General features: G+C 45.5%; 1 protein-coding gene across 5 annotated transcripts in view; it reads right to left on the bottom strand.

Moving 5' to 3' along the window:
• The window catches only part of GRB10 (growth factor receptor bound protein 10), a 149238-nt gene extending 136660 nt beyond the window's left edge, over positions 1-12578 (bottom strand). For 2 of the 5 annotated variants that reach the window (XM_035316460.1, XM_035316458.1), the window contains exons 1-2: positions 12421-12574; positions 12194-12303 (exon numbers count right to left, since the gene is read on the bottom strand). The gene's annotated coding sequence lies outside the window, so the exon portion shown is untranslated. Of the gene's footprint in view, positions 1-12193; positions 12304-12420 lie in introns of all 5 variants that reach the window. The other 3 variants (XM_035316461.1, XM_035316456.1, XM_035316457.1) reach the window with 2 other exon arrangements.
• Positions 12579-12706: the final 128 nt, after the last annotated feature.

Genomic DNA, 12706 nt, shown 5'->3' on the forward strand with positions numbered 1-12706 from the left:
ATGAAGGCTCAAATCAGATTTCTTCCTCAGAGCATCCAAGAGTTTTCATTCAACAGTACGGTTACCTAGCCTGAAAGACTGTGCTAGTCAAGTAGCTCAACATTTTTGGGGTTAAATTTATGGACAATGCCAGATATGTTTCTGAAAAGAAACAACATTTACCGCTGTGCAATCAAGAAGCTAAGAACCCAAATTCCTGCTCTTCACAAATTCTGCTCAGCAAAACAAAACAAAGCCACGATCTGTCACCCTCCACCAAAAATGATTCCATATTTACAAAGTAACCAAAGATGATTCTTCACTTTTACCACAGGCAAGAATAGTAACTGAAATTACTAAAGAAGCATCTTATTTCGCTGTTCCTTTGTGGGTTTTCTTTTTCATGCTAAAACATATTAGCTTTAGCAAGGCTGAGAAACTTGCAGCCTATCGAAGGCATCCCCTCAAGAGTCACAGGAGTTTATGAGCAAGATCTGCTCGACAACCAAGAACATTTCCTACTAGACACAAGAGTGGTCATTCTCTAATGCCTTTATTTAACTTGAGCTGTAGAGACCCCTTCTCCTAGGGGCTGAGTGAGGGAACCAGCTCGCAGGCAGCCCTGGGACTGTGAAACTCCAGAACAGCGAAGATGTTACAGGAAAAAAAAAAAAAAAAAAAAAAAATTGGTCAGTGACCCTGAAACAAGCATGTTTTACCACCATCAATCCAATCCAATCTCCAGTGTTCCTCATAGCATTGAGGTAAGTATGAACAGCTATTACGCTCAGTATTTCTCATAATAGGAATGACGATGGATTTATTACCAGTTACTTCCTCAGTGTTTCTGATTTATGATGATCATATAATAAGATACAGCCACACATTACTTGCATAATCTTCCGAAACTGCGGATGTGCTATTATTCTTTTTCAAATGTATAAAGCAATAGTAACATTTGTGTTATGGCTGAGTTGCTCAACCAAAAATCCCCACCTAGCGCTGACACATTTCACGTTCATTTTAAGAAAGCAAAATGCATGTCAGTTTTCTAAAAAAGACCAAAATTAAGACACTGTCACTCAGATTAACGTTTCAGGGCTGTATGCAGATCAGACACATAAGGTTAACTGAAGTTCTTTTCTCTAAACCCACACACACTGAAAATAAAAATAAAAAAGACTCCCTTCCATAGGTAACCCTTGCAAATTCAGACAGCCTCTGGAGATGCTGCAGAATGCCAGATCTAGTCAGCAGTTTGTTTGCATAGCTCTAACATTTGTTGAGATTCACAGGGGGGTGGAAAAAAAAAAAAAACACAAACTTATACTGGGGCTTCAAAAAATATCAGAAGGCTTCCCTGGCTGAGCTGGCCAAGCAGCGAGTCAAATTCTATATACCAAAAGAAAAGGAGACCCATGCTTCTATTTTCTATTTCCCATTTCTTCCCTTTCCTTTTCGTGGAAGGATGCGTCTCTTTGGCTGCCCCACTGCATAATTCCAAAAGCTGATCCCATTCTCTAATCCAGAAGAAAACCAATTCACAAAAAAAAGAAAAAACAACAACAAAAAAAACACACAAGCATGCAGAGCACCTCTCTACCTGGGTTGGGAGTCAGCCATGAGAACGCATAGCAAATGAGCAAGATGGCACAAGATAAGAGATGTGTTCTGGCAAAAGCGACATCATCTTTCAGCGAGCTCTTGGCATTCCTCACACCTTTTGCCTCTTTTCCAGGGGAAAAGCTTCTCCAACCTTTTCACATCTGCAGATTTTTCACAACAGCAATTTGCATTTCAGCACTCTAAAAAAGGATAAAAGTGACTCGTATCACTTCTGGCTGCACATTAGCTCCATGAAGCTGTGCTGAGAGCTGCCAAATTGACTTGATAGGTTACTTTACATGATCTAAAGAAACATCATCTTAGCTTATCTTATTTTAAATGAGATAGACCTGGGGAGCAAACCTTTTAAGAGCTGGACTGCTGGACATTCAGAGGTCAAGAAGTTCTCAGAGAAGAACACAAGCAAGTCTGAAAGTCAGTTTGTTACAGCACCCAACTCCTTCCTTCACTTTGCTTTTCAACACCACCCATTTTGCAAACACCCATGAGAACTTCCCCTACTGCTGGGAACAGGAGTTAAACCACTTGCAAGTAAAACAGGATAACTCATATGTTTACTAAAATTAGCTAAGGTTAAGAGGCTAAGACTAGCAAAGCATCCTGCAGCGTCATTCTCTACCCAAGACAGTATCAGCAGGACTATTTTTTATTTTTTTATTTTTAAAAACAAAGGTCACCTGCTGATAACTGAAAGTGTTATCACACACCTGAACTCAGCCTGCCACGCACAGCATCAGCTGAAACATCCTTTGCAACACTCCTCTGACTTGTCAAGGGTTCACAATGTAATCCACCTTCACTAGCAAAGAACTCCACTGAGATTTTTTCCTGACCTTTTTAATGTCATCTCTAGAACAAAAAATGCACATTAAATACAAAACAAGCCTCAGCACACACTGGAGATGCTAGCAACCCAAAGAGCATTGGCACTCCCTGCAGTTCAGCTCATAGCCTCCTTGTTCTACTCCCATTAACTCTTTTCAAAAAGAAAACCAATGCCTCCTCTGAAAACATACATTAAGTGTTATGACTATGAATAATGCTATAATATCCAACCAATTAAGAATATCAAAAGCTATCGGTTTATGAAAGTCACATATAGTCTGTGATTCTACTTTGACCCATCACAGATCGTAATAATAAGGGGCAAGCAGTCAAAATAGCGTATAAAGCCTTCACTAAGAACTATCACTTAGAAACAAAAACCAAAGCTGGGTATCTAGCAGCCAGGACAAAAAAAAAATAAACCTTTCAGCCTAAACTTTTTGGAGTTCAGGATTCACGGATGATACACTTCGTCACAAAAGAAAACAAAGCCAAGACTTAAAGCTGATGAGCTTTTCCGTAAATTGCTAAAAACACATGCATTGTGTGTCTAGAGTATGGATCTTGACGTTGAATCTGCCTCTAGCGTGAAATTTAGTGGTAAGTAGTACTCTGTTCTTACAATTATCCTGCACAGATGCTTTCCTCTGGGAAACTGTTTACTACACTCCTCACTGTGACCAAGTACAGTAACTGGAACATCACAGTTACAGCAAGACAAGAAAAATAAAGCAACCTGACCCACTGCAAAAGTGTTTGCTGGCACTTGAGCCTTTGTTCTGTAAAATATCAAGGCTTGAATTCTGACATAATCCCCTGACATCTTGGATGATGTCAGCACAAGCAGCTATTAGAATGAAGAATGATCACCCACAAGACATTAATTCGGGAATAATCAATGGCCTTGTGATACATATTCCTCCCTTAACATTCTCCTAAATGGACTTAAATACATTTGAGCCAGAAGGGAAAACAGGCCTTTTAAGAAAGGCTTTGGCACAAATATAAAATATCACAAGCTTCTGAATTTTTAGCTTCTCAGGCTCCCTGAAGCTTGTGCTTTGATAGAATAAAAGCTACTTATTCCTTTTCAAGGATGTTCAGAGCTTTTAGCAATACACTAAGCAAGACCAACCTATAAACTTAATACTTCCCCCAGTCCTTCTCTCTTCCCAAATTCCCATTTAAGGGGAATCTCCTATCTGAATCTCTGCCTCGTAGTTTGGCATGGATGAACATCATGTGGTAAAAGGAAAGAAGAAAAGTCATGCCCCCCCCCCCCCATTTATTCCCACACATTTATTTTGACTCTTGAAAGCTTCTAGCCTGGTCCCTTCTAATATGCAACTATATTGTCCTACTGTCTTCTAATTGAGATCTGGGAAAGTTTTCTAACAGTTTTTTTTCCTCTAGAAGAGGATCCAAATCCCTGCTGCCAGTTAGTTCTGAAATCTGAAGTATTCTACAAACACATGAAGCACACAGATATATATCCCAATTGCAACTCCCTGATCGAGAATATGTTTAAGGCTCCATCTGTTCTATAACAGAAACATCCACAGTGAAGCGAATTCAGGTAACACTGCAAGAATTCCGTTCCCCGTTGTTTCAAAACGGACACTAGCACTTGAAGATGACCTAGAAATAAAGTTAATCAAAGGAAAAAAAAAAAGCTTTGAAAGCTTTCTCTGTGCTATGGGATAAAGCTGCAGCCACTTGATCAAGTCATCAGAAACACAGAATTTAGATACCAGGCATTGAAAGCAGTCTCCAAGTGCTCATCAAGTGCTAATCTCCACCATGAAGTCTCTATGGACTTAGAGATTCTCCCTGCTTATTGATTTTCTCACCAGGGATACATAATAGAAGAATGATAGTGGTGTCGTGGAGTATTATCCACCCTTACTTATCTGCAGCCTTCAGCATCCACAGGCTCAGACTTCATAGCAACCATTCTTTTTCTCCAGTCTAGCTACCAACACAAACTGCAGCAGTACGCACAAAGGAAGCGTACTGTGCTCTGAACCTACTTTGTGAACTAATGTCGAAATCTCTACTGCCCCTCAGGAGAAGAGCTACTTCCCACTCTGCTACAGGTTTACTCAAACTGGATGGCATGGCATTTCCTCTAGGGTTCGCCTGAGAGGAAAGTCATTTCCTATTTTTGTCCTGTTGAGAACTAGAAGAAGCTGGCATTGGTCAAGGCTGGGAAGAATCAGATGCCGGTTTGCTAGTGGTTTAACCAAACATATGTTTACAATTACTCCATTCATCGTGACCTGCCTGTGTAAAATTGCCTTTTTGGAATTTGCCCATGTTCATTGGCTTTGGCCTCTGAAGAAAGCTGAAACAGACTCACTAAGAAATACACTCTTAAATTGACCAACAAGACCGTCCAATAGTTAATATTCTAAGTATTAACACAACTGTTGGGCATTAAGATCAATGTATCAGCTCTACTTGTTGCTGTTGGCTTACAGGCAACAGCTCAGCAGCAGGAGGGTTAGATAATGGGAAAACCATTTGCAGTCTTCCCCTGGAGTCCAGCACAAGAATATAGCAGAAATAGGACACTGCATTTCTTTCTCAGATACTCTATAATATCAGCCCACAAAAACAGAACACAGACGGTCACAATGTTCCCCGTAAACTTGTCTAAGGCACTCATCACCTCTGCATCCATGGACCACAACTATCAGCATAGTCCCAAAGCATCAGGGATGTAATCACTTGCCAGAAATGACTTAAAGGTTTCTGAAAGGCTTGGGGAAGGAAGAAGTCCCTCACGTCAATTTACTGTATTACTTGCAGTTCAGTGTTTATTATTTGACTTGCTGCTTTCAAACGTGTTGCCAGAAGGTTGAGGGAGGTGATCCTTCTCTACTCAGCTTTAAGGCCACATCTAGAGTGGTCTGGTTTCCCCAGTACAAGAGAGACAAAGGACATACTGGAGCACCTTTGATATGAGAAAAGGCTGAGAGACCTGGGGCTGTTCAACCTGAAGAAAAGGCTCAAGGCAGATCTTACCAATGTGTATGAACACCTGTCAAAACAAAGAGGAGGCAGACTCTTCAAGGAATGGAGAAGAGTCCCTCTTCTCAGCAGTGACCACTGACAGGACAAGAGGCAACGCGAACAAGTTAACTTATATGAAATTCTACCTCAACACGAAAAAACACTTTTCTACAGTGAGGGTAATCAAACACTGGAAGAGGTTGTCCAGAGAAGATGTGGAGTCTCCATCTATGGTGCTACTAAAGACACAATTGTTCATAGTCCTACTCTACCTGACCCTGCTTGAGCAGGAGGGTTGGACTAGATGATCTCAAGAGGTCCTTTTTAACCTCAACAATTCTGGGAAATTAGATAGAGGAAAAAAAAATATATATGAGCATTTTTTCCAGTTAAGTTCGAGACCATGTCTTTTCCCACTTTGTTCTTCCCCACTTCACACTTTGTTTTTTGTTGTTTGTTTTTTCCAGATAGACTAAATAAGATTTCTCTCAAGTTGTAAGGTATGTTGGCTTGGACTCCTAAGCTGTGGAGTTGTGTTCATAGCTTCCTGTAGAAACTCATATCATTAGGCATCCACGGTGCAAATCCATGCTACTGGATAAGGTCTCATACTCTTCTACAAAGACCACTCATTTAGAACGACTGGACTTTATGATGGTCAGGTTTTGATTTAGCCATTCAGGAATGGCAGTATGCATCTCACCACAAATAGCTAACTGGGATGCAATCAGTAAGTTTCATTAGAAGTTCTCTTGGCTTATAACGGAACATTACTACTGTTTTGAAGAAGTCATGTGATTCATCCTACCTACACTTTTTTTCAATTCACACACAAGTCTCTGGGCCTTTCCAGTATGAGTTGTTTACTTGTAAAAACCTCAAGAACACACTCAGCCTTCTTCCTCCTAACAAGGAGTGCTCTACACCTCACGCTGTAGTAAGAGCATCTTCCAATAAGTTTTCAAGTTCACTGGATCTTCACCATTAAACAGAAATCACAAAATCATAGAATGTTTTGGGTTGGAGGGGATCTTTAAAGATCATCTAGTCCAAGTCCCTTGCCACGGACAGGGACACCTTCCGCTAGATCACTTGCTCAAAGCCACATCCAACCTGACCTCAAGCACTAACAGGGAAGGGGCATCTGCAACCTGAACAACCTGTTCCACCCTCATAGTCCCTCCTCATCTTTCTTATAAGCTCCCTTTAAGTATGGAAGGTCTTCTGGGAGCCTTGACAGCAACTTGAATATGAGTCAACAGTGTGCCCTGGCAGCAGGAGTATGCAGTTTTGGGTGCCACAGTATAAAAATGACATAATGCTATTAGAAAGTGTCCAAACAAGGGCTGCAAAGATGGTGAAGGGCCTAGAGGACAAAACATATGAGGAGCAGCTGAGGCCCCTTGGTTTGTTCAGCCCAGAGCAAAGCAGGCTGAGGGGAGGCCTCATGGTGGCCTGCAGCTCCCTCACGAGGGGAGCGGAGGGGCAGGCGCTGAGCTCTGCTCTCTGGGGACAGCGACAGGACCCGAGGGAACGGCATGGAGCTGGGACAGGGGAGGGTCAGGCTGGGGGTTAGGGAAAGGTGCTGCACCCAGAGGGTGGTCGGGCACTGGGACAGGCTCCACAGGGATGCACTGAGCCTGACAGAGTTCAAGAAGCAGTTGGACAACACTCTCATACATATGGTTTGATGCTGGGGTATTGCTGTGTGGAGCCAGTTGTACTCAATTATCCTTTTTTAGTTTAAAGGAGTAATGACTCTAAACTAAAAAAAAGGCAGATTTAGATTAGATATAGGGAAGAAATTCTTCATGAGGTTGGTGAGGCATTGACACAGGTTGCTCAAAGAAGTTGTAGATGCTCCATCCCTGGAAATGTTCAAGGCCAGGCTGGATGGGGCTTTGAGCAACGTGGTCTAGTGGAAGGTGTCCCTGCCCATGGCATGGGGTTGGAATTAGGTGAGCTTTAAGGTCTCTTCCAATCCAAACCATACTAACACTCTATGATTCTATGATCCTTGTGGTTCCATTCCAGTTCAGGATATTCAATGATACTTCTCCAGACTAAACAATCCCAGCTCCCTCAGCTATTCCCCACAGGAGAGGTGCTTCAGCCCTCTGATCATCTTTTTAGCACTCCTCTAGACCCAGTCTAACAGGTCCATGTCTTTCTTGTGCCGGGGGCGCTGGAGTTGAACACAGTACTCCAGGTGGGGTCTCACAAGAGTGGAGTATAACTGGGTAGAAAAAAATGCACCCGCTGGCCATACTTCAGTATATGCAGCCCAGGATACAATTGGCTTTCTGGGCTGCAAGCACACACTGCCAGCTCACATATATTTTTTTTTTTCACCAATATCCCCAAGTCCTTCTCTACTTGGCTGCTCTCCATCCATTCAACCCCAAACCTGAACAGATACCAGGGGTTGCCCTGACCCAACTGCAGCACCTTGCACTTGGCCATGTTGAACTTCATGAGCATCACATGGAAATTGCTGTCCTTCCCTGCTGCAGACATCAGGCAAGACAGAACAGTTCACAGGGGCACTATTCTAAATAAGGGTTTGAATTTGCAGTTTCCCATCCTGATAGCTGTGTGCATTTGGGCTGCATGAGCTGATCCATCCTAGGAAAGCAAAGAGGGAAGGAAGTGAGTTCTCAGGCAATGGGTGCGCATCAGTGTGACTGTGAAGCTCTCTGAAAATGAAAATTTCAAGATACTTGGCAGTGGTGAAATCTCACTTCATGAATCCTTTAAGCTTCAGTGCTCCTGCATACATCCTAAGTCCAAAAGATGCTAGAAACCACAACAACCACCACTTCCAAATGAATGTACTTCTATGAAAAATGTAGCACCTGTCTGTCTCTCACATCAGATATCTGCAAAAGAAACAGTGCCCAAGGGAACAAAGCACGCCAGGAAAGGGTTTGTATGGCATATACAATCAGATCTCAAAGTCAGGGTATTCTGGTTATTTCCATCATTGAAGAGATTAACAGCCTACTTGTAGACAAGATGCATCACCCTGATTAACAATGGTCTTTTATGCAGTCCTCATAGTGGATCCTGGCTTCCTTGGATAGTTCTCCCCACATCCACAACACAAGACAGAAGTCACACTCAGCTAGTAGAACTGTTGTCAGAAAAGATCGTTCAATTCAACAGATGGCAGAACAGGAAAGACCTGGCACAGGATGAGTTCAGAAGTACACAGCTCAACAAGTACAAGGAAAGAAAGGCAGTGATATGACAACTGTATACTTGATAACTTGTTTTTCATAACAACCACAGGTTTGGGGGAACAATGATGGGAAACAAGACTACTTTGCCACAGCTAAGTTTAGATGAATTCTCCCGACCAGCAGGCAGTACAAGGATAAATAGAGTGCAATGCTCATAAAAGGATTCCTTGGCAACCTCATAGTTCCTAAGAAGATATCGGAGGTTCACCTTTTTAGAAAAGGATCTCCATTCCCAGATTTCCCTAGCCAAAGAGTTGCAACCGATACGTTTTGGACATGTCTGGGAGCAGATCTGGGTTCCAAGAAAAAGAATCCTTACTTCATAGCCTGCTTTCCTACTGAAGGAGACGTAGGCAATCACCCTGTAACCAAGCCATTTGGCACGTCACACAATCCTGACAGAGGCAGAAGTCTCAGGAGTTACCTTCCCTGTTTGTGAAAGCAGTGGGCTTGGTGGATACACACTAGGAATGCTGCACTGTGAATCTGCACCAATGTCCTCATGGTCAAGAATCCTTTATAAATGCTGCCGACAAAAATGGTTTAGTCAGAGCTGACGGAATATTCAAAGGAAATGAATCATAAGACAAACCCAAAGAAAAGTAGGCTTCCTTAGTCCTAGTGTTCACATAAATGTGGGCTTAAAATGAAGAAAAGCACTTCTCTTGTCCCACTAATAAGTTCACATAGAGGTTTAGAATAAAAAGGCCTAGGAACTCAGCAGGACTGCCACAGCCCATTCAGGTCCAGAAGCCATTCCCAATAGTTTTTGCTTGAAATCAGCCCAAGCAAATCTCAGGCTTCAACAGCATACCAAGCAGAATCTGGCAAGTTTTTTGCACCACAGCATTTGCTGTAGCCACCAAGATTTGTGCCTGAGCAAATACTTAAGTGCATCCTAAAAATGCATAACAATGGTCATTCAAAGGCACCCCCCCCTCAACCTTCCCCCCAAGCTTCCAGCACTACCCCATCTCTAAAGACAGGCTCGAGTCCCACCCCGACATCCCACCTCCCTCAAGAGAGCTCAGCTGGTCTAAGGTAGAGTTCTGCCTACAAATCTGTCCTCGTTTGGCATATCACTGTAAGCCTCTACACCCAATGTGGATGGGGCTATGACAGAAGGGAGAAGAGGCGTGACAGCACGGTCCCACCCGATGTGACGCTACTCGGGAGCCCCCTGCCACAGCTATGCACACAGGGGGAAGCTGCCTGTGCCTCGCAGTCTAGAGGGACATCTGCTAGTTTGGTACTGTCAGAAAACAAACTCCCAGTGCAATACTCTCCTGCTGCTGGCAGAAATGGCACATGACCCAGCTATGCCTTTCCTCTGCCAGCTGGGAACTCCCCACGTTGGAAGAATCCCTTTGCCAGAGAGATCCAGATACTTTTAGCCCATTTACACCCAGTGAGACATTGAGAACACGACCGGAGATTTCTGAAAACCTTTGTGACAATTCTTGCTGGAGTCTTTTAAGTACTTGCAAGATCGAGGGCTGCAAACATTTTTTCTCATTCACAGAGCACACGGTATAGTCTTATACAGAACTGAAATGCCAAGATCCATTTCGTGTTTAGGCAGTACTTTTGGACTACATAATAAAAATCTATAGAAATACAATACTGAAATCCAGGTGTGGCCATATCTGAGGATGAAAGCCAACTCTCACAGCAGTAAGGGAGGGGATATTTTGATTAACAAAACCAAGGAAAGCCATGGAAGTACGACAAGATCTTTAATATATAGCCAGGGCAAACAAGACCTACTTTAAGAAAAAATAAAGTCCAAGTGAAGAAAATAAGAGTATAACATGGTAAAATGATCACCGGAGGCAAGCGTCAGGGTCTGCTGCTCCGTCAATTACTGCTTAGAATAAGGCTACCAAATGTTGCTCTTCAGGCTTTACTGTTTGCGTTGTGCAGAATTTTAAAGAGTTCTGGTTCAGAGAAAGCAAGCCCAAACAGCCTTGATACCAGCACAAAACTGCACAGAGATAGCCAGAGGAGTACAGTTCTTGAAGAGCCCTCCCTCTTCTGCTTCGCTGTTAGGTAAGCCCTCCAGAAAGAGGAACGCTGCACGCACCGAGCATCCTGCTGACCCCTGGCACCCCTCCCCTGCCCCAGAACCATCATGAAGCAAAGCCAGAGCTGCCACTTAAAGTTTCAAGCATATTTCCTTTTTCCAAGCAGGTTTTCTAACCTCCATATGTTTTTTTTTATGTTGTTTTTTTTTTTTTTTTTTTTAAACCTGTCCTCATAACTCACTCCTTTTAATCCTAGGATTAGCCTCGTTGCCCTTCTCCGTACCTTTTCTAGTGCAGTAAGTGCAGCTAGCCTCTAGATGCAGGAATGGATCGACTTGAAGTGTTAAGGCATCATTGCGATACATCCTACAAAGCCTTTGTTAACACGAGTAACTGCTCAGCACCTTCATGAAGCAACACAATCTATCTTAACGTGGTAGCTACCCACATCCCTCATATGCCCCTCTCACCATTTCAGCACTGGTTGTCCACCCCCCAACCCCAAATTCACTTTTTCTTTTGCAAAGGGAAAAGCAAACCACATTCTTAGGGCTGTTTTAGAAAACCCGATCAATGCTGCTTTGACATACCAGCAACACATGTTCCCGTTTCAACGAACAGGAACATTTTCGGCAGACCACCACTTCAGATGGAGTGGGGCTCCAGGCTGCTGAATCAGCACTTTCCATGCTGCTGGCAATACAGAGCTATGCGAGGCTTCAAAGGAGAGCGGGGGGGCTAAGGGGGGGGCGGCACTTAAGCAGCAGAAGTGGGCAAGAGGATTTTGCAGTTCATCTGCCAAAGCAATTAACTGCAAACTGTTCTTACGGAGGAGATGCCCCGGCGTGGGTCCCAGCTCGCAGCCACACGAGGGGAGAGCGGTGCGTGCGAAGCTTTGGCCCCAAAAGGGGAAAGCGAGGACCACCCCCCCCCCGACCCCAAACCCTGCCAGGGGGACCCCCCGCGCTCCCCAGGAGCCCACCGGGGGCAGGCAAGGAGCCGATGGCGAGGGCTCGGGGCTCCCAGCCGCCGCCACGGCTCTGCAAACCACGGGGGCAGGAAGGTGGCAGCACCCCGGGGAGGCACTTCTACGGGGTGCCCAGCGGGGAATCCCTCGCCCGGGGAGGGAAAAATAGAAAAATAGGGGAAGGGGGGAGGAGAAGGAGAAGCGGAGAAGGAGGTGAAGCGACTTTTAGCAGCACGGCCAACAGCCGGCGAGGCAGAGCAGGTCCCCAGCCCACCTCCCGCCGGGGGGCAGCGGGGGAAGGAGCCAAGGGGCCGCGGGCACCGCCGGGCACCCCTGGCCCGGCCCCGAGGGCTGCCCACGGGCACGGGGCTCGGCGGCCCCAGGAAAAGGAAGTTTGCTCCCCTCCTCCTCCTCCTCCTCCTCCTCCTGCTGCTGCTTTCCCCGGCCTCCGCCACCGAGGAGCCGGCGCCGCCTCCCGCCCCCCCCGGGCCCCTCGCCGCCCCCCGACCCCTTACCTGCAGCGCGGCCGGCCGGCACCCCGCCCGCCGCGACCCCAACAAGTTTCGGGGCGGAGGGAAGGGGGTCGGGAGCGGGGGTGGGAAGGCGAGCTCTCAGAGCCGGGCGCCTCCAAGAGAAAAAAAAAAAAATAACAAAAAATAAAATAAAAATTTCGGAACAAAAAATAATAAGTTGCTTATATATGTATATATGTATATATATAAATAATTAATTAAAAACACACCCAGCGCGCGCCGGGACGGCTTGCGCCTCCGCAAGGCGGCCCCGGGCTGCGGGAGGGACCTGCGGGGAAAACTTCTGCCCGCCCGCTCCTCCTGCTCCTGCTGCCGCTGCCGCTGCTGCTGCCGCTGCCGCTGCCGCCACCGCCACCGCCACCGCCGCCGCTCCTGCTCCTGCTGCTGCTCCTCCTGCTCTTGCTCCTGCCGCCGCCGGCTCCCGGTGCTAACGGCGCCCCGCCGCCGCCGCGCTCCCGCCCCGCGCCCAGCTGACTCCGGCCGGCCCCGCCCCGC

The sequence above is a fragment of the Oxyura jamaicensis genome, chromosome 2, assembly GCF_011077185.1.
Source record: "Oxyura jamaicensis isolate SHBP4307 breed ruddy duck chromosome 2, BPBGC_Ojam_1.0, whole genome shotgun sequence".
NCBI classification, from domain to species: domain Eukaryota; kingdom Metazoa; phylum Chordata; class Aves; order Anseriformes; family Anatidae; genus Oxyura; species Oxyura jamaicensis.